At 37.7% G+C, this 21452-nt stretch overlaps 1 protein-coding gene across 4 annotated transcripts in view; it reads left to right on the plus strand.

The window, feature by feature from the left end:
• Positions 1–21452, plus strand: part of TLN2 (talin 2) — a 206143-nt gene that overhangs the window by 29576 nt on the left and 155115 nt on the right. Inside the window, exon 1 of one of the 4 annotated variants that reach the window (XM_032990316.2) lies at positions 10687–10723. The exons of the other annotated variants lie outside the window; for them this stretch is intronic. The gene's annotated coding sequence lies outside the window, so the exon portion shown is untranslated. Of the gene's footprint in view, positions 1–10686; positions 10724–21452 lie in introns of those variants that run through there. 4 annotated transcript variants of the gene reach the window in all.

Below are 21452 nucleotides of genomic sequence, written 5' to 3' on the forward strand. Positions count from 1 at the left end.
TTTCTTTCCCCTGTCCAATTGAGGAGGGGAGCGATAGAGCAGCTTTGGTGGGCATCTGGCATCCAAGCAGGGCCAGCCCACCACAGAGGTTCATCCAGCGTCTGCTCCTGGAGAGCTGATGCTTCTGAAGAGTATTTCATTGCCTGGACTCATACTGGCCACTGTCAGGGAAGTTGGCTGAGCGTTTTAAGATCTGTCTTGATGGATTACTTGTATGCTGATGGCATTGTTAGGGTACCAATTACAACTTAACCTTCTGATTTGGCCAAGATTAGAAATGGTAGTTTAAGTAGCATTTAAATGACCTGATAGTCTTGCAGTTAGTTAATTGTGTATGATGTACTTGGTAGGATCAAATGATACTACTGCAAGCTTTTGCAACTGGCATTGTGCACCAGAGTTTGAGTGGCTGCAAATTTGTTGATGCAATGAAAGTTCTAAGCATTAGCTTTTTTTTTTTTCAACTAAGTGCTGTTACCTCAGTTGACAAGCATTTTTGGGCAGGGTTTTCTAAATTAACTTCCATGTAGCATTTTTTAAAGTGTCTAATAGAGAACTGTATTGTGCAACATACTTCAGTACATCAGGCCATGCAAATACAGATTGACTTTTGTTCTGTTGAAGTTATTTGGAAACATCTAGTGTACTAATGGAATTTTGTCAATTATAAGTTAATTAAGCATTATTTTCTGCACTTGAGGGCCAGTCTTGTGTAAAAGGTAGCAGAATGACTTACTTTATATGTATTTCACACATATGCACTTTTAGTACAAGCCTTGGGTCAACAGAAGAAACAAGTCATCCAGTATTGATTAGTGCAATGACACATTATTTTAACACACCAAATCCGCTAGAGGCTAAGAAAATAATACGCAGGTGTTTTACAGACAGTGTCATTAATGCCAGTACCCATTATGTTTGAAGTGCTTATTAATAAACCTGAACGCACTGGATAACAGCTTGCTAAGTGCATCTTAAATTTGTATGTGCATGTATCTAAGGATCATCATCTAGGGATGTAAAGTCTTGCTTAGTTTTCCTGGTATGCACTTACCAGCCCTGTTGTTCTTAGATGCCATGGAAGAAGGGTTGAAACAATAGTGGGAAATCTAACTAAAACATCAGTTACAGCTTGCAGAGTTCTTTAAAGTTCCCATACAGCCAGAACCTTTTCTAGTCCATTTTATTGTGTTGTGTTCTGGTGATTCCGACCATGCTGGTTGGCCATGAGATTGCATTTGATTGTTCTGGGAAAACTTGGACTCACATGGAAGTCAAATCCATTACACTGATAGAAGTTTGTTGTCTGACATGAAGGAGAGAAAGGAATACCTCTCCTTTCAGTTGTTGAGATTAAGAAACAAGTTCAGTTGTGTTTTTTTCACTGCTGAGCAGTAGTCTTTAAAATACATGAAGGAAGCTACTCAAATTCACCTCTTTCTTCTTTGCATAGCTATTCTGTTGCAACCAAGGCCATTGCTTACATGTACCATGCATAGATTGTATATTTCAAGGATTAATGCATCCTATATGAAACTACAGGAGATTGTAAAGTGCTAGGTCCACTAGTAAGGTATAATTATCTTGACAGACCATCACTGTCTCTTGAGACAAGGCTAGTTTTGGGGTAATTTAGGATCATCAGATTTAGAAGTAGTTACAGCCATAAGCTTTTTTGTTGTTATTGAGAAAAGCAGCAACAGATCAGAATATTTGTATAAACACCAGTCCGGGAAGATCTGTGAAATATAACTAACTAGCGGAACTGCATGTAAATAGGATCAGTTTTGTGTAACCCATCTGTACTTCACCGGGATTAATGATTTTTGAGTGACTAGCTATCAATATCCAGTACCTTGGCAGTGTGTACTTGCTCTATGTAACCATTTGAAAGCTGGGTCTGAGCAGTAGTTTTTGCTCAACATTGCAAGGAATTTGACATGTACAAATTGGAGCTTCTTTAAATTCAACCCAGCTGTCAGAGAGAAGAATCTGAATATTCTTCCAGTATTATTTACAGCCTGCTGCTAATAGCTAAGTGCAGAAAGAGTAGAAGTCCTTGCTGTTTGCTGGTCTGTGGTGGGCACTATGTGCGCAGGAGAAGGCATCTTGGAAAGTTCACTGTGGAATTTTGTAGCATAATACTGCATTCTGTATCTTAAAAATACAGCAATTATAGTTTCTCATTTTGGGAACAACTAGTTTTGTAAGAATTCTGCAAAAGTGCAGCAAGTTCACTCTGCTACAGTAGTGCTGGCAGTGTTGCATTCTTCAACCTTCTCTTCCAGTGGATTGCTGGAGTCTTACAGTTGCAGTGCTGAGACCTCACAATTCAACATGGCATTTGATAATTTGAAGTACTATTTCACTAGTATCTCTGATAGGTCAGCAGTATTTAACTGGCCTGTAGGCAGTGACCAACTCAAATAGCATGGTTTTGAATTCTGTTCTTAACATTTTGAATTCAGACTGGCCAAATTAACAAGCTGAATGTTACAGAGAAGTTTTTCAGAGGTGTTACTGTGAATCTCTTCTGTTGATGACAATGGAGTTGACAGCTGCTGTTTCAGTAAGCATTTTTTAGGGGGGGGGAGCCGGGCAGGGGGAGTGGGGGTGAGGGTAGACTAACTCCAGGGTTGGACTGGAAAGTCTTTGGAGCATTGAATACCTAGAGCAGATTTTTGAAAAAGGTGCGCCTACTATTGTCAGTCTAAGCAAATAACCTGCAAGGCGAATGTTCAAGATTAGCTATTAGCAGTCTAGAAGATTCTGCTGCTGTAGAAAAGCTAGTAATTTCTGCTGTTAGCTGTCAAATACTTTAGGGGGAAAAAACCCCCTAATTAGTCACTTAGCATTTTCTTTTTAAGTAAATGTGAAGCTGTGAATTCCAGTCCTGGAAGATGACAGAAATGCGTTTCCTGTGCTTGGAATAATTTTGTTCTTTGCGACATGGAGGCGTAAAGTTTATTTTGCACTGCTAAAAGGGATATCTGTGTGGCATACCCTATACAAGTCCCTTAAGAAGTTGCACTGAAAATTTCACCTGGCTTGTTACTAGCAGACCAGTCTCAAAGGCAACTTCAAGATTGAGCAGGTACAGAAATGTGTTTTAGTGTGAACTGATTACATATGCGTATGAATGTGTGGGCTGCTGGGGCTAAGTGGAGGGAAGCTATGATGCAACTCAGTTTGAGTCGTTTGCTTTTATTACGTGTGGCTGAGCAAAGCATAAGCAACACTAACTGCTGCCATGACATTTCTTGGCGACCTTTGTCTGCACTAGTAAAATGCTGTGAATTAAAGGACAGTGAGAGTCGAAGATAGATTCCTTACAAGACTTTTGGCTGTTCAGGGGAGCTTACTACTAGTAGAGCTACTCAAAGAAAACAATTTGATTTTAGTAAAATAGGGAGGTAATTGAAGATATAGGGCAAACTATGTTTGGGTTGCCTTAACTTTCAACATCCTTTAAGTGACAAGCTTCCTGTTGAGCCCATTTCTTTATGTGGGGATCTTGACATTCTAGTCTGTCTTAGACGGTGCCCCATGTCACAGCTCCTCTCATTCCCAGTCATATTAACAGAATGGATGCACTGACAGTTTCCTTCTGGGGTACTGTGATGGTACAGATTTGTAGTGCCAAAAATATGTTCAGAACATATCATTAGTTATTTCTTCAGAACAGAAACTAAACAAGTGACAATGCTTCTAGGAGAGAGCTGCTTCTGCTAATCTACATAATCAACCCAGTTGCAGAGGAGGATTTAGAGCACTGGTTCAGTATTTGTGAGAGTTGAGTATAGAGGTGAGGGACAATCTGTTCTATCTTAAATATTTAAACCATCAAAAGGTGCAAAATGTCTTTATTGATGCATGAGAAAATAATACTGAATATCAAACCAGTGAGCTGCAAGTTGATCTCTAGTTAGTGTTACTCAAGTAGACAAGCAGTTTTCAGCTACAATTGCAGATATTTATTTGGTATATTAGAGTAAATTTTTTTAGGATTAGTTTAGGCTTTCTCTGTGCCACCTCATATTTCTGTTTCTAAGCCATACAGCGGAGAAATACATAAAAGAAGAAATAAAGTAAGGTTGCTGTCTGGTGTCAGCAGGCATATGATCATTCCAATAAGGACTGGAGGTAAGATAGTCACTTAAGAATAGATTACAGTGTATTTTTGTTTTGAATCTCCAATTATTTCTGACATGCCTTCAGTTTTCTTAGTTAAAATTATTATTGCCCTTATCTGTAAACTCTTGAGATTAAATGGCTTTAAATTCATCTGTCTGTGTCTATGAAGTACATCCTTCTGCTGAGCCTTAAAACTGAAGAAAAGCTATTGATACACTTCAGATTTTTTAATCAAAGGGAAAAAGCTAATATTTTACATTACTTTAAGTCTTGTAGATTACCCTGAGGAGTTGCAGCACACTGGGCTTTAATACCCTTATGCACTGGAGGGCATGCAGGCAGGTGTTCATGCTGTGAATAACTGATGTCTTTTGAAATGTCCAGTTATACTACATAGATTAGCAACAGTGCTAAAATGAATGGTAGTGGTGACTGCTGTAGTTTCAAGACCAACAAATGACTTCATTTCCTAGTTTTTTGGGTTTTTTTTTTTTTTGTTTTTTTTTTTTTTTTTTTTGTGTGAAAAGCTGACCACTTGTAAAATAAACCCTGGAACCTCAAACAGCATTTTGTAGTGGCATGCTCGTTACTGAGTTGGGAGTCATGAAACCAGTCAGGAGTGAAAGGTACACTGCGTATCTTCTGCATCTGCATGCATAAATATGGTTGTATGTGTACTTGCACCAATGGGTATCACCATCAGCAGCTCTTAAGTCCTATTTAAACACTGCAAGTAATTCCTAAAAATTTTGTGAGCATGTTGGAAGTTCCAAAGGCAAATATTGAAATTAGGACAGTCATTTGTTAGACCCACATAATCGGAATTTCAGCTATTTGAAAAAGAGATGAGATTTGGGAAGAAGCACTTCAGTTTGTAGATGGTGTGTTTCTCCTCAACACCTTAGCACCAATGTTCTAGCATGCATGTAGACTGAAAATCTTTCTTTTGATTGCAATATTGACTTCTTTACTGGCTCTGTTGTAACTTTTTTTGGCTTAGTTTGCAATGTGAAGTTTGAGCCCAACGATGGTAGTGTTGAATGGGTGAGTTGCATGAGAAAAAAATTTGAGATTTATAAACGGTATGTAAAATATGGAATTTCTTAAAGGTACTCTGTTATGATTTGGCCAAAATACTGTAGTTTTTGACAGCTTCAGACTATAACCTTCAGATTCATAGATGCCTGATGACTTTGGCTTTAAAGAGAAAGTGGATTCACAAACAACTTCCAGGTGCCTGAAGAGTCACTGATTTGCCATAGTATTTTACAAGAGTTATCTTCAAAATAACGATAGTTTGTCTACAAACAAGTGTAGGGTGATAGAAATAGTGACACTGCAAATCTTAAGGTTATCTATCAAGGGTTTTGGTTTTCTCTGCGTATCTCCAATATGCACATTCTTGGGAGCAATGATCAAACACTGTAGATTTGCTGTAGCTTATGTATGTTTGGATAGCAGTTGCTGCTGTCAGTTCACTCCAGCTAAATTCTGCAATATGAGCTGCCCTGGTTTGTTATTAACTTCACTCTGAAAGACTGAAATGTGGGTCACTTTGCTGCCACATTTCAAGTTGTTTGGGTTTTTTTGTTTGTTTTAGGTTTGTTTGTTTGTTTGTTTGGCTTGATGTGTCTGCCATTCTGAAGAGCAATGTCATAACATCCTGTTGCTTTCACTAACCTATTTGCTTAGGTAGAACATTTTTTTCTCCTCGTGCTTTTTTTTTTTTCTTAACAGTACTGTTCTGTGAGTTAACACCTAGGCTTTGCTTGCTTCTGGACTGTTTTGTTGACTTGTTTCAGTAATATAAGATCCCAGACTGGCAGGAAGGAACCAGTAAGTACAATGGTATGGGGGAATACTTTACTATCATTTGAAGTTCTACATACCTCAAAGATAGGTAGTACTAGTTAGTGTGATGTTATGTGTGCTTTTAACAAGACTTGCAAAACAAGTGGCTGGAGGCAGCATTTATTTTATATCACTTAGTCCTTAGTGATTAGTACATGCAGCCTATCAATAATCAAAGTTTAGGCACTGCTGTCTTAAAACTGCTTTCTACACTTGCATCTCTTAAACAAAATATTAAATGTAAAAAATATAGGAGAAAATTCTTTAGTAAGACGTATGTCTCTTTCAATGGCTGTTTTTATTTTACAGCCTTAAAATCTTAAGGAAAGTATTTAACTGCATAAGCTATAAAACTGTATCAGTGGGAGGAGGAAGACTACAGGGAAGCATTCAAGATAAATTAATATAAGATTTAATGTGACAGCCTGGAGTTTGCAACTAGGAACTTTTATCTTTAACAGGACATTATGTAGTATATGTGGTGTTGAATCTTGTGTCATTGTTCTCAGCATGTGAATTATTTGGACAAGTTATTAGTGTACTGGTATATGGTAAATGCATAGAAAGATTTGCATTGTAGTTTATTTTGTTGAAGTGGCATAGTTTGGAAACAAGTCTTGCTGTCCAGTCAGCATTCTTTCTGAATGCCCAGGTGAAGTATTTCTGCCGAGATGTCTGGGCTGGCTGCAGGAACTGAAGCGCTGTAGCTGAAGCAGCTGATTTGGTTTCCTCCCTGATCTCATGCTTAGCAAGTTCTGTTGCCTTTGTTACTGTCTCATTCCCCTCCTGGCCACCTCTGTAGCTGGAGCTTTAGCAGGCGTGCTAAAAGCCCTTTCTAGTTTAGGCATACACAGTGTATAATTTCCAGTGTGCATTTTCTTCAGTGAATGGTTGAATGTAATGTTTCATGTCTCTTATTTCAGATAACTGAGTGTGGATCCCTAATAAGAGCAGTTTCTGTAGACTAGTTGGGTGACTTTGCTGCTTTGTGCTGTTTTGTTGTTGCAAAGTAATGGATAAGACTAGGAATATTGCATTTGAACAAATACTCTGGAGGAAATAGTATTATCTGTAGCGGAATGGAAAATTAAGGTAAAGGTTGCTGAAATAAATGTTCTAGCAGAAACAGTGGAAAAGAAAAAAAAAAAGTGTTTGTCCCAAGCAATTCATCAGGTGCTCCTTACTGGGAGTGCCATGCTAAACACTACATGGTGTTTCAAACTCCTGTCATCCGGCAATAATTGGATTCTAGAGAAACATCTGAACAGGAAAAAAAATGATTTTGTTACAAGGATTTCATACTGTGACAGTTCAAAAATGGGAAATGCTATATTATTTTTTTATTGTCAGCTCAACTTACTATGACTGGAAGTAGAAATGTGAAAACACTTCAGTCAAAATGTGATTCAAATGTTGTGACTGTTGTGGTTTAAACGTGACTGCAAACTGTACTTCTCCCTTTGAGAGAATCTATTGATGTTTTCTGAAGTTATCTTGCTCTTAAAATGAGAATTTCTTCATCAAGTGACAAGCAGTTTGATTTTTTTATTTTTTTGAATTTTTAAAATATTTTTGATTTTTGATTTTTTTTTTTTTTTTTTTTTTTTTTTAATGAAGAGTGGCATGGTAACTTCGCTTTCCCACTGTTTTGTTTGAAGCTATTTCAAGGCACAAGAGTTTTCAGGTATAAATTATGTTCACTTTTTTCTCCCACTGACATTCCTGTCCCTACTGACATGGCTTTTCTGTGTCTATACAGTTGATTCTTAGTATTGATTATATTTAATTGTTTGAATACTAACTTGAGTTTGATACTGACTTGATTTTGAAGTACAAAAACTCATACTTGTCTGGAATTTTTACCCCTGAAGATTGCTTCAGCTGCTGACTGCCCTGCTGATACTTATCCCTCATGTTTGGAGTTGTTATTGTGTATACGTTATTCATCACAGCTATTAGAAGGAAGATTTAGCTCTTCTGTTCCAAAGAAAGTAAACACATGTTCAAAAAATGCTTCATGTTTGATAGTGAAACATTTAAATAGTGAGCTTTGACTGTGGACTTTGCTTGCTAATGAACTTCATAGTTGCCATGTTATCCTTTTTTTATGAATTACTATATCCCATGCTGTGTGTTTCTGAACTCAGAACTGTGCCTCCTCTTCCTACTGGGCTGTGAAGTCCAGAATGGTTTATTTGATTGAAATGCTCCACTGTTCATTTTGCAGATGGACACTAAGTTATCTTCAGGTGTTGACATTTATTGTGCAAATAGGAAATAACTCTGGCAGTAGGAGTCTTAAATTAAGTTGAAACCATGGGTTAAAGCCTTTAACTTTTAAATGCTCTGAACACTGAGAGAGAAACTGAAATTTTCCAGATTTGAAGACAATGAAAATACTGCAAAAGAATGAAAATGGTGTCACTTACTTGCTGTTTACTTTCCTTCCTTCTCTCACTATGTATATTTGTAGATTAGCTCTTACAAGCCCCTAGTTTTATTTTTTTAAAATAGGCTGTAACAAGCCTTAATTATATTCCAGCTTTCTACTACGTTGTAGTGTAGGGGTTTTTGAGGAAAATGAAGCTGCTTTTAGAGGGGATGAGTTATAAAATGGCTTCTCCTACAGGGGAAGGAACATTCAGCCTGACATAACCGAAGTTAGCCAACCTGTACCATTCCAACAATAAAGTTGGTGTTCAGGCAGAACCTCCCAAGTTACTTGGCTTTTTGGCTTTGTAAGGCTAATAATAAGCAAAGTTTAAGTTGCAGCCGAAAAGTTCTTTGTTATAGGTAGGGCTTGTGCTATATCACTAATCCTACAGAGGTGCCAAATGTCCTGGACTTTGGTTCAAATTGAATTATAGGCATTTTCCCAATATTTTGTTGTTCAGCTTCTTAAAGTTACTACAGTCTCAGGCTATGTATTTGTATACTGCTAACAAGCATAGTTTGTTGCAAGTACAGTAGTTAGAGGGATGTTATATCCACAAAATATGCAACTTTTGGTTTAATATTTTTGTGCTGACTATCCTAATAAGGTGTGTTAAAAGGGACCCATAGTTCAAAGATGATTCTAAATGTTCTTCTTGTGAGGCACATTGAAACTGTGTGAGAACTGCTCAGTGTTGGTGTAATAAATTGCACTCTGAGATACAGAGCCAGTTCATACAGCATAATAAAGAAAACTTCAAAATACTATGACTGAGTTTTAGGAAGTCATGTCCATTCATATCTGAGGAAATGTAAAGCTTGTAAGAAATAATGCAGACTGTTGTAAAGCTACATGGGTATTCCTTTGCCTTTTTTGGCAGCAGGGAAAGACTCCTTGCAATAAGCCTGGAAATACTTGTCTTGAAGTTAAAGCTAAGACATTGTTTGTTCTTTCTTAAAAAAAGCCCCACAGTTAAATCAGGTATTAAATGGTATGCATTTTAACTAAACTGTGTGCACACTGGTTCACATTCTCTGAACCTCTTAGTTATTCATATTCTTTTAAGTATGAGGGCCTGACCCTTCTTCTGCATCTGTCCAAATTCTAACAGAGATCTTATTCCTATTATTCTGTTTTTCCAGGGTTGTCTACCTCTCTGCTTTTTTTTTTCTCTTAGATTTCTCTGTGCAGTGTTATCAAAGGAAAACAATCCAGTTTATATGGCTTTGAAACTATATTGGACTTCTGTGAGACTTGGCAAGCCGGGCATCTGTCTTACCTGTCATCTTCATTATTATGGCAATATCTGGAGAATTTTCTGATGTTTTCTTGGTTCTATTAGGTATTTTCAGCTGCTTTATCTTTCATTTTGTTCAAATTTCACTTTTTCATTTTGTCTTGATATGTGCCATTTATTGAATATTGTACATATTATCACAAATTTTCTCTTCACTCATTATCTTGGCTACTTGTGCTGTGTGGAGATTCAGCAAAGTTGTTTTTTTTTTTTTTGAGGAGGAAGATGTCACATGGATGTAGGGTCTGAAGGAATTAGAATTACTAGGGGGAGAATAGCATCTAAAGGCATTAGAATTCTTGGGCGAGGTAGGTGTTAGGAGAAAGGCATTATGTCTGCAGGAAACCACATTTACTAGTCGTACTGCTCAAAATCAACAGTTTCTTCTTTAGAATTTTAAGAGCTTTTATTTCAGTATCACAATGGTGAGGGCAGTTTGCAAATTGGTGATGTAATTTTTTTGGGTGTGTTCCTGTTCTAGAACTGCTGGAAGATATACATATATCCTTATATATCCCAATATAGCCTTAGTGTTCTGCTTGTATCCCAGTCTCTCCCTGCTTTTTCCTCACCAAAATCCCTCTAACATCTTCTCCAGAGCAGCTTTTGAGTTGAGTCCCAGAAAGCCCTTACTTCCCAAGGGAGCTATAGTGAGGAATATTTGTTGCTTGGTTTGGTGTGGTGTTTATTTTTTGAGGGGGCTGATGGTGTGGTTTTGAGCTGATGGCTTTTTGTAATCCTTTCTCCTTCTTTTTTTCCTGCCCGTATAGGGTGGGCTTCCAGGACTTTCTGTGACAGGTCCAGGATACTTATTCTGCTTACATTATATTTTTCTGGGCACATAACTTGTGTTTAAACTGTTGATGGGATTGCTAATGGTTGATTAAATGGCTTGCTGTTTTCTGCTTTAAGTGGAGAGCAGTTCACCTAGTTCAGATTTATATTTTCTCCTAGGCATGTTTATGATGCTGAGATCTGGCTTATGGAGAAAACCTGTTTTCTGAGAGGTAGGAAAGACTGTGTTTATTTCACTTCCTTAAGTTGTGAGAGAATTTCAGCTTAAATACTCAGTTCTTCTCAATGTTTTTTCTTTGTATGTGTTTTCCATACTTCAAATAAATAGATGAGCAATTCTGGCTGGTTAATTTCAGGATATGTCAGAAGCTCTTACCTTCATAAATAAATAGGTTAGAAGTTAGTTATGTTTTGAAAATGTGTAAAGAAATACTGAGCTCAAACCAGCAGCTTTGACAAAGTTAAATAAATGAACAAGATGCATTTTATGGATAACTTCTATATTAGACTATATTTTTGTGATGGAGAAAAATTATCTTATTTTAAAGTACAACTTTAATTGCATTTTAAATTACTCAGCCCCTTTAAGGAATATTAAAATTGTATGGGAAGTTAGTCTGCTATTTAAGTGCATGAGCCACTGAGCCACCAAGTATGCTGAAACTATATTACTAAATTATTATACATAGTGCGTTTTTGAAAATTTGGTTTTATATTGTCACTGCATATGTTCCCATAACAGCACAGTTATTTCCCTGAAATCTGAGGTGTAGAGGAAGTAGAAATGAAGCTAACAAGAGGAAGTTTGCAACAGCTTCCAATATTCAGAAGGTCGTTGGCTGTGATATTTGAAATGGTTAAAAAAAATTACTGAAGTGCACCTATGATTTGTAAGGCCCTTTTATCAAGGATCCTTTAAATAACGATCTTAATTAGATAAAAGAAGGGAACAGAGTTAAAGTTGTGCTTTCTTGACTTGGAGTGTTCCACATTATATAAATAAGCTTTTGTCTGAAATTATGTAAGATAAAGAAGCTATTAGTGGAGTGTAACACTCAGGACTTACAGGATTTTGAAGAAATGGGAGTGCCTTATGCATATTCCCCTTCAGCCTTATAGAATGATCTTTACTATGTGTAAAAGTGCTCTGTAGCAGGAGCCATTTTACCCTCTTTTTCAAGTGCACAATTGATTGCTGTCCAAGAACTAGGCTCCTGCTTATCTTTTTGCAAGATCCAATGACTTGTTGCTTTGCATGTGAGGCAGTCAGCTGAAGAGGGTAAAAGCTGTGGAAAATGGCTCTGCAGTTAAGGTTTTTATCTGTATTTCTACAACTGTTCCTTGGATGGTTGGGAACTTCATAAAGATCTGCTGTGATCAGATCCTTAGGAGATCTTGGGAAACTCTTGTAGTAAACTTTAAACCTAGAATAGAGTCTGCATTGCAGCCACAGACATTGTTGGTCATCAAAAAATGAATTCCCTGCCTGGTTAAGCAAACTAGTGTATACTTTTCAAGGTTCATGCAAGGAAGCTCAGTTTAAATTGAAGAATATATTGCTTTTGTATACTTGCGAATCTTAATTTTAGTTTGCAGTCAGGCATTTAAAGATGCCACCACTTCAAAAATACAGCATACAATTTACCAAGAAATTGAGCAAAACAAAGAAAGCTTCCTATAAAGTAATTATGTGTGCAGGTGTTGTGTGATGAGTTTTTTATTCTAATTATTTGGCTTTGACTAAATGGCGTGTCTCATTGAATAGGATTATAAAATACCAGACTGAATTTGAATCGCATGTGTGAATTTAAGAGGGGCTAGTTCCAGAAGATGCCTTAATGACTGGGATGTACATTGGTGCCCTGTTTATCTTTCTTCTGGGATACTGTTTCCATTCCCTGTTGCCAGAATATCTGAAGCAAAATTCATCCCCCTTGCTTTTGTTTGGGAATGGAGCAGAACTACTTTAAGTGACAAGAAGAGTAAAATAAAGTGTTGGTTTACTAGAGAAAGGTAAAAAGATGATATGAAGATGAGATTATGACTTTCTTGGAGAGTGGGACCAAAAAATCTGGGGAGGAATAAGCAAAAAAGCCTGTTGGGGAACTGAAGATCACTGCTGTAAACTTAAGTTTCTTTGGAAAATATCCTCCAGTACAGAACACAGTAAGGAACTTGCTAACTATAAATGCTGTTTCATAGACATCCTGTTGACTTCAGTAAATGACTTCTTCATCTTACGCGTTTAGATGTGTAGTATCTTGTTGCTGTTGTGAATGACAAAATGTGGAAGACGTGACATACTGCTCTAGACTGGTACTGAAGTTAATATGAAAAGTACTATAGTCCACAATGGAACATTACTAGTATTCCAACACTTCTTTTGATCTTCTGCAATGTCAATCCTTAGAATGTTGAGGAAACTGATTACAAAGAGTACAGCAGTAATGTTTTAAAGATGTAGCGTGCGGTAGCCTGTGTAGAGTAAAAATCCAGGAGATGTAAGATTTTGAGTTGAAGAAGGATGCTGATAAGCAACAGATAAACACTTATCCAGCAGCATAACTTCCTCATCTGTTGTTGCTTGTATGTCTTGAGCTTGTAACAATGAGGAAGTTTTAAAGTGCTTTCTTTGCTTAAGCTCACATTGGTAATGTAAAATTCTTTAACTGTTGAAGTCCATACTTGGGTCATATTTGAACAGAGTTTTGTTTGAGGTGAATGGAGTTAACTGGAACAAGAGATGCTGAGGTGTTTGAGATTTGATTTGATGCTTTCACTCTGTTAATGCTGCAGATGTCTATGCAACCTTTTGCTTTACAAACAACTGCAACTGTTGTGATCTTGGTTGTTGTCTTCAGTGTCTACTACCACTTCCACATGTACCACACTTAGCTTGTTCATCACCTGCGTGCTGTCAGCTTTTTCTTTTTCACAGCCTGAATGACCTGACTTGGCTTTTTGTCTGCTTGCTACAGGAAGGCTTCTGAGGGAACAGCTTCATAAATGCCAGGTTTCCTTACTATGGCAACTCTGTCATTTTTTGTTACTTTAAATATAGTTTTCCTCTTTTCCATTTTTAAATCTTGTAAGCTGTTTTTTACGCTCAGAGTATTTTTCCTGTTGTTACTTAGAGTTGGTAGTAATTAAAGGTGTCACACGTGATTTTAGTTGGGTTTCTATTGAGAACCAAACATAGCTAGGATTTGCCTGATACTGCTAACATTCATTTAACTACAGGTGAGGAGGCATATTTCTTCCCATTGCATCAAAATGGAGTTGGTTCAGCCAAGAATCTGGGCATGGGTCAGCAAATTGGTAACCTTTCTGTAATATTAAAGAACTGGACGTGGGCAATGGTGATATAGCAGGAAAAGCTGTAGCTCTGTAGTGAATTGACTTGCGTAAGAAGATTGTTTTGACAGCCACAAATTGTGGTTTTCTAGTTGTTCAGCCTCCTGTGGTTGAGCTACTGTTCTCAAGCTTCTTATCACCAAATGTGGATGCCACAGACAGTCTTTTCAAAAGCACTATGCAGGAGGAGGGTATGCTGCCAAATTCTTTCCAGTATCTTTCCACTTCAGCCTGCTGTTTTCTACCCTTTGGCATTCAGGTTACACATTCATTGCTGGTCCTGTTAAAGGCTGTACGTTTGCTTTGGAAAGGGCCTTGTTATGCCTCTCCATATCCAGAGAATGGAGGCAGCTGAACCAATCTCCATCTATTGAGCGGCTATGTTAGGCTCTGAAGGATTTCTTAGCTTGGGTACACAAAACAAGTACTCAGTTCTGATCCTTTTCCTTTTGTGGTTTGTATGGATTATTGCCTTTCTGAGGGTAAAGGGTGTGGAAACCACAGGGTTAAGCTGTGATCTGGGAGTTGCTGAGTGTGGTGTCCCTGTTTCTATCTCAACCTGTCATAGAAAGGCTCTTCTCCATTAACAGGGAGAGTAATTAATCTCTTCTGATCTTATACTGAGGAATTAGTACAGGTAAGTTTGAGAGCTAAGAAGTGTGACAAACAAGATGTCCAAATCCTCCGTTATAATGCTTATATTTTATATCTCTATATATGGCTTAACCTTTCACACAAACTTTCCATTAGGACTTGCGTGTTTACTCTTAACAGTTCATGAACACATGCATTGCTTTTTTAGACTTAAATAGTAGTGTAATCTGAGATGAGAGCTGTAGTGCAGCAGCTAAATATATCCTTACAGCATATCCCACAAGTTCAACATTCAGAAATTAATTTTTGCAAATAAAGAGGACTTTGGTATTTTTATAGCTACACCAAGTAAACAGTTACTTTTCATGTAGTAATGTAATGTTATTTTAATTTATTCGTATGCTCTCCTGGGATACTGTTAGGTGCATAGGTGTTGGTATAGTAAACTTAATGTGAAGCAGATCAGTTTAGACTAAATGGCAATGTTTTGTTTGCGGGGGCTACGTAAACGTTTAAGCAGTAAGGTTTCAGAGTTGAAGCAGTTGTAGGTGGCTGATGCATTTGTCATGTAATACCACTAGACAGACAAGGTGAAAAAAAAATCTATTCCATTTAAGGGAAGAAATGGTTGAAATTTTATTGAAGCTTCCCTAGTGGAATGTGTGCATTGAATGTTAATGGGGAAATGCATGGTCAGTGTGGGTTTCTGTATAATTATTGCAGAAAACGTTACATGCTAAGTAAGCAGTTCAGTTTTGTCTAGTCATAAGAAGTATGGAATGGGGGAAAAGTAATGTCTTAAGAAAGCCTGAGTGGTTGCAGTTGGATTTAATGCATTTTGTAATACTGTGAAATGAAAGAGACACCGGCATTCGGCATCTGCTCTTTGTGAAGTTTTAACTGTTATCTTTTTACAGTTGAACTGGTGGTGTATTCCAGAAGTAAGAAAATTACCTGACTTAGCTGGATGGTGCTTGAGTTTTAAACCATATCAGTTTTCACATAGGATTCTCCTAACTATATTACATGTTGTACTGAGGAGAGATACTCAGCCAGAAAGCAAGAGGCAGTTTTACGAACTGCATTTTACACATGAGGCCCATATAAACATGACACTAGCATAAATGACTTTAGATGGTTGGACAGCAAACTTTACATATTATTGGATTTTTCTGCATTGCAGATGCACTCATGTATGCTGGTTGCAAACCAGCATCCTAAAAATGGACCTGGATGGCAAGCCTTTTTCCAGAAAGCTCTTGTAAACTTACAGATGTTTATAAGAAGTAGTGGACTGGTGTGAGAAACGATGTAATCTCTATGAGGCAGCGAATAATAAGGGAATAGGATGCCTTTTATGACATGCGTAAGTTGTTTTTTGTTTTCCACTCAATAAAGAAATAATTTTGAATAAAACTATCTGCAGTTAATGTTATTAATCAGGTAGCCTAGAAATTATGCAGATAATCAGTTGAATCTTGTTAAGAACATTTTAAAAGCTAGATTTCACTTAATAAGGACAACTAGAAGTAGTAAACATGTCACATTGAGAAATCTCACCATATGGAGAGCAGCATGATATGATGCCATATTGGTTGAGTCTTTTGCTTACTGGTTGTTAATGTGGTTTGGAAGTACGGTCTTTTTCTTTTTTAGAATGCTAGGAAAGAACTGGCGAGTTCTGATTTGTTAGCACTAAATTCCTTAATTTCCCAAGAGCTTATACCTTTCCAGAAACCCCGTGCATGTAAAGGAGATGGTATTTCATGGTCTAGGTTTTAGTGTTTGTCTGCCTCTTCATCATACTAACAGTTGTGTCAGTGCTATCCTGATTTTGATTCTTTTCTACCTTTCCCTCCACTTGGCTAGGCCGTCATTTAGACAATAAAAAATTATGCCCCAGAAGTGGTCTTTTGGATAGTAGTGCTAAAAATGTAGATATTCACCATTCTCCTGTTTACTTTGGGAATAACATTTCTGTAGACTCCTCCTAAGTTACATGGAGCAAGCTGATGGGAAGCCTTGTGAGAAATTTACCCTGAGCACATGAGACTGAAAGATGTGTCAAGGTGAACACTGAGTGCCAGAGTATACATGGACAAATCTATGACTTCTGTTGGAAAAGGTTTCAAAATGGATTTTGATGCAGAGAATAATTAGCTGTCCAAAGCAGTTGTATGTTTTTCAGAGGTGACTTGTCTTGATGGTCAGTGTTGACAGTCAACCGAAGCAGGCTCATAACTGCCTGTGTGGTTTTGTGTGCAATCAAAGGAAATAATTGCAAGGTATGACTCAAAATGATTTTGTTCAAAAAGGCAATAAATAAGTCTAGCATGCTACCTGTCCACAATTACCCTCTTTGATTTCTACTTTTCTTTGTGACAAGGCCACAAGAGTCTATTGTTGAGGCCTGAGATGACTTGTGTAATACAGCATTCTTCAATGCACAATTGAATCTCAAAAGGTGTAAAACAGTTATGCGTTTTGATTCTGGACTTTATGATTAAGTAGTAAAGCTTCCTAGAGTGTGGAGGAGTTGTTTTTCTGTGGGGAAGGTTTATGTAGAAACTGGCTTTCAGGTGCTTTTTAAAAAGCTAGCTGAAATTGTGACTCAGTGCAGTGGTAAGAGACAAGCACAAACATGAACTTTACTAAGTGCACTGAGGGTTCCTTAGGAGTCTTGCCCTGACCTCAAGCACATGATGCTCTGTCTGCAACTGGGCAAATCAAACCATGCTGGAGTCAGAAGTGATTAAACTGTGGCTTTAAACAGTATAGCTGTCAAATTACCTGCTTAGAGAATCTGAAAATATGCTAACAAAACATGCATAGCAAACTAAAAGGTACAAAAGGTATTAAACTTTGATAGAGCGTGCCCGCTGGGTTTTTTTTCCCCCTGCATGACAACACTGTTTGACCAGAAACATTTACACTTAAGTAGAAAATGCAGCTAACAGCGCAGAGCTGCGGTACAGTCAGGGCGTGGAGTTCTGATGCCCCTTTCTTGTATACTGTGGGCAAAGTTTAATCAGATTATTTACCAGCTAACTCTCTGAGCATGCACACAAACTAACACACCTTGCATGGTACATCCAAACTCAAGCTGTTAAGTGAAGAGCACTGTGTTTTCTGACTCAAAATATCCTGTTTATTCAGAAGTATTTTTGTAAGAAGAAAATAACTTTCACCACAATTTTATTTAAGAAATATAAACAAACCAACCCCCCCAAAAACTAACAGTAAAAAAACCCTCACAAACAGTTTTTCAATGGAAGACTTCTTATGTCCAGCCTTTATTCTGATCTAACATCATAGATTCCCTAGAAATTATTTTGAGGGAGGTAACGCATTGTTTTGTAAGAGAAATTAAGTTTACAGTTATCTTTAGTGGGTATCAAATGGCACAATAAGTATTCATCTTGCAATTGCCACTTCTGTTTTTAAAACTTAGTTTTGTTTATAAATTTGACTACGTGTTGAAGAACATTCTGACTGAAGTATTGTCTATAAATCTTAGTTTTAGTTGCAGAAATTCTAGAATAACAACTATTTTGAATATCATTCAAACTTGCAGCTAGTGTGGGAGGAGGAATTTATTGGGAGACTGGATCATGTAGTCCACTGAGCTGTTCTGCAAACTGTCTTGCTATTGGAGGTTCCTTGTTGCTGCAATATTTAATTTGGAGCAAAGAACCTTTGAAAATTTTGATTTTTAGGGTTAATAGGCACAGAAACATGTATTTTATTCTCTGGGCTAAACTCAAGTTTTGTGTTAGCTTGTATCACCCCACTGCAGTGTACTGGATTAATGTCACAGCTGGAATTTGACCATACGGCTGAAATGTGCTTTGGTTGTTGACAATGTCTTCTCTCCTCATTCTCGAGCTTGTATTGCTGTGCATATTACCTTCCGTGAAATAAAGCTCTAGAATTATAGTGCAAGTTTGTTCTGAAGAAATGGATTAAGACAGGGGTTGTATAATCACAAAGACAGACGTGGAGGTAGAATGTAACCAGTAATTTTTTGCTGGTGTCACTGTCAGTGCTCAACCTTATTCTACAATAGGTAATATTGCTTGGTTGCAAATATGCTGTCTTCTTCGAAGGGTAGTTTAGGGCCAGGACATATCTGCTGTACTTGACACTCTTGAAGGCTAACAGCTTAGTAACTGTAGTCCTTGGAGGGATGTTTGCATTCAAGAAGTAGTAAAAATGGACCACATGACAGAAACAACTGCTTATTTCTTGGACCAGTGGCAAAGCTGTGAGTGCTTGTAAATCCCTGTGGAGAGTGAGAGAGAAGGCTTAGAAAATGTCCTGAGAAATGGTGGTTTAAAAGGAAGGCCTGGTAGGTGGAATTGGGAAGCTGTTGTGGAACAGATGCTGCTGGAAGAGGAAGTTATAGGGAAAAAACAGCCCTTTGCAACTTGGAGAAAAACTTTAGGGAAACTGGGCTTTAAGGAGAGACAGAGTGTAAAAGCCTCTGAGAGAATGATGAGGCATCTCATGACCCTGAAGAAAGCTACTGCATTTTTGTGAGGGTACATTTGGCTCCCTTGTAGTGAAGAACCCTAGAATTGCCCAGGTCCTGTTTTTTTACATGGGCCTTCTTTGCAGTTCACTGTATTGCAGGCGTCATTTCGCTCCATCTCTGAAATTCTTAACATCTCTTTTATTGACCCGGAATTGTAATGGCTGGGCAGGTGAGCATGCCTTGGTGTTCTTTTGTTCCCTGAAGTTAAGATTTATGTGAAGGACTCTAGCAGCATCTTGTCAGTTCAACAGAACCACAGTTGTAGAGGCAGAAAGTTCTTCAGGCACATTTCCCTGCAGATGTAGCTATTAATGTTACGTATTTTTTTTACCTCGATTTTGTTGTAAATGGCATCCTATTTGTTTTAAAAATGTACTTGGTAATAGTTGTACAGCAGTCTTATACGCAATTCCTTTATACAGAGGCAGTATGTCAGTATTACTTGGCAGATGACTTTCTTTTTATTTGTTATTGAATGTTTTCTCTGCTGCCTGTGTCACAAACACGTTAGAACTGTAAAGATTATACACATACTTACATGGCTAGGGAAAATCATTGAAGAAAAAAGTGAAACCTTCACTTTTGTTATTTTTCTTCCATCTTTTTTTTACTGCTTTCCCTGTGACTGGAATTTCAGTATCATAATTTAATTTAGTCACTTCAGACATGTGTGTCCTTTAGCTAGAAGATGTAAAAGCTTAGAGACACAAACTGTCCATCAACAGGGATTTTTACTTGCTTCCCCAACTATCTGGTTGCTGTGAAAAATCTTTACTGCTGCTTGGATTTCTTAAGCCTTCATTGCTGGATCCGTGTCCCTAGGGACTTCTGCAATTAGAGGAAACTACTCGTCATCTTCTCAGATCTTTGTGCACCTTCAAGGTTATGAGGAGGTAGGACACCATGTCAGAATAGGTGAGCCTTTTCTCAGTTGCACTGGGGAAGTTCTAGGCAATTTTGGAGTTTTCTTCAGACTTAAGATACTGTATCCTTGGTCTTTTCCCTGAGACAGACAGACACCACTCCCACTCCTCAGCAATTCAGAAATGTTTTGCAAGAATTGGATAACCTAGAAGTAATTATTTTCCATTGATAAAAACTTTGTTCCTTTGCCTATTGTATGTGCTTCCTTAAGCTACACTAAGGTAATACTTCATTTAGTCTTCTGTTCAGTACTAGAGTGGTACTTCCCAGTACAAGACTTGGTCTTTTATCTTCCATGCCCTCAGACTGGTGTGTCCCCTGCCACTTTCTTACCAGGAAAGAAGTTGCCCCTGCTTAATGCTTGCCAGTTGCGAGTTCAGGGTAAGATGCCAAATGGGAAATAATGTCAACCAGAAGTGTGGTTCTTCTCCCATGTCCCTCCCCTTACCAGACCAGGAAGAGGGTTTGCCTTGAATGTTGTTGGCTAGAATTGTTTCCAAAAGTTTGTTGTCCATCTGTTCGTACGGCTAACTGCTGTCTGAGGAGCTGATAACACATAGTTGTAGGAGACTTAAATGTAAACCAACAGCTGGAGTGAACGTCAATCCAGAAAGCAGTTCTGAATTATGTCAAACTAAAATTTGATGTTAAAGGAGATTTTGCAGTTGTCTACCTCTTGGATTAACTGATAAAAAGGTATTTAATTTTTAGAAGCACTTAGGTCTATTTAAAGTGCCTGCTTTCGAGGTAGTAGGTCAAGAAAGCTTGCATATGGTTTAAATATGGCCTTGTTAATTGTGGTTTATCTGGTGGATAATTATCTAATACTGTTCTCAGTAATAGCTCAGAACTGTTGCTAGCTTCTCAAGTTGTATACATTGTATCCCTGAGTTGGACCACTTTGAATTTTCAGAGAAGTCAGGAGCTTTGCTTCAAAAGTATACTGTGACAGAAGTGGATTCTAGCACTTAAAAGCATGATGAGAAGCACTTAAAGTTTCTCCTGGTAAAATCCATGTAATAACTGAAAAGCAGATTTAGAAACATAGCAATAAAGATGGAAGTTGAATTCTGACAGTGTCACTTGGCCTGCTGACCTGCTAAATGCTACCTACCAAACTACACTTGTACTATATCACCAGTTTTTGTGGACATGCTAACTTTCTCTGTTTATCCAAATGGCTTACACATAGCTTTGTGCTAATCATTTACTTACTGTTGATTCTTACATTCCTCTGATCCTGGACCAGGATTAATGTTCCTAAGCAGGTATTTTAGTTACTGTATTCAACCATCAGTTGTATTCTTAGTAGACTCTTATATTGTAATTTTAGGATCTGTGACTTCAGAGAGCAAAAGCTGTCTGAGCAAAAGTTTCAGACTTTTTGCACCTATGACTAGTGCCCATTCTCTGATCACAAGGGTCAAGCTGGCAGCTAGGCTGCTACATTGCTAGACCTTCAGATCTGAATGTTGTTTGTCAACTTAATTTATGGTTAACTTGAGTAAACCTCTATTAGCTGTTACTCTTGTTAT

Source organism: Tyto alba, unplaced genomic scaffold, assembly GCF_018691265.1.
Source record: "Tyto alba isolate M040663 unplaced genomic scaffold, T.alba_DEE_v4.0 Super-Scaffold_41, whole genome shotgun sequence".
NCBI classification, from domain to species: Eukaryota; Metazoa; Chordata; class Aves; order Strigiformes; family Tytonidae; genus Tyto; species Tyto alba.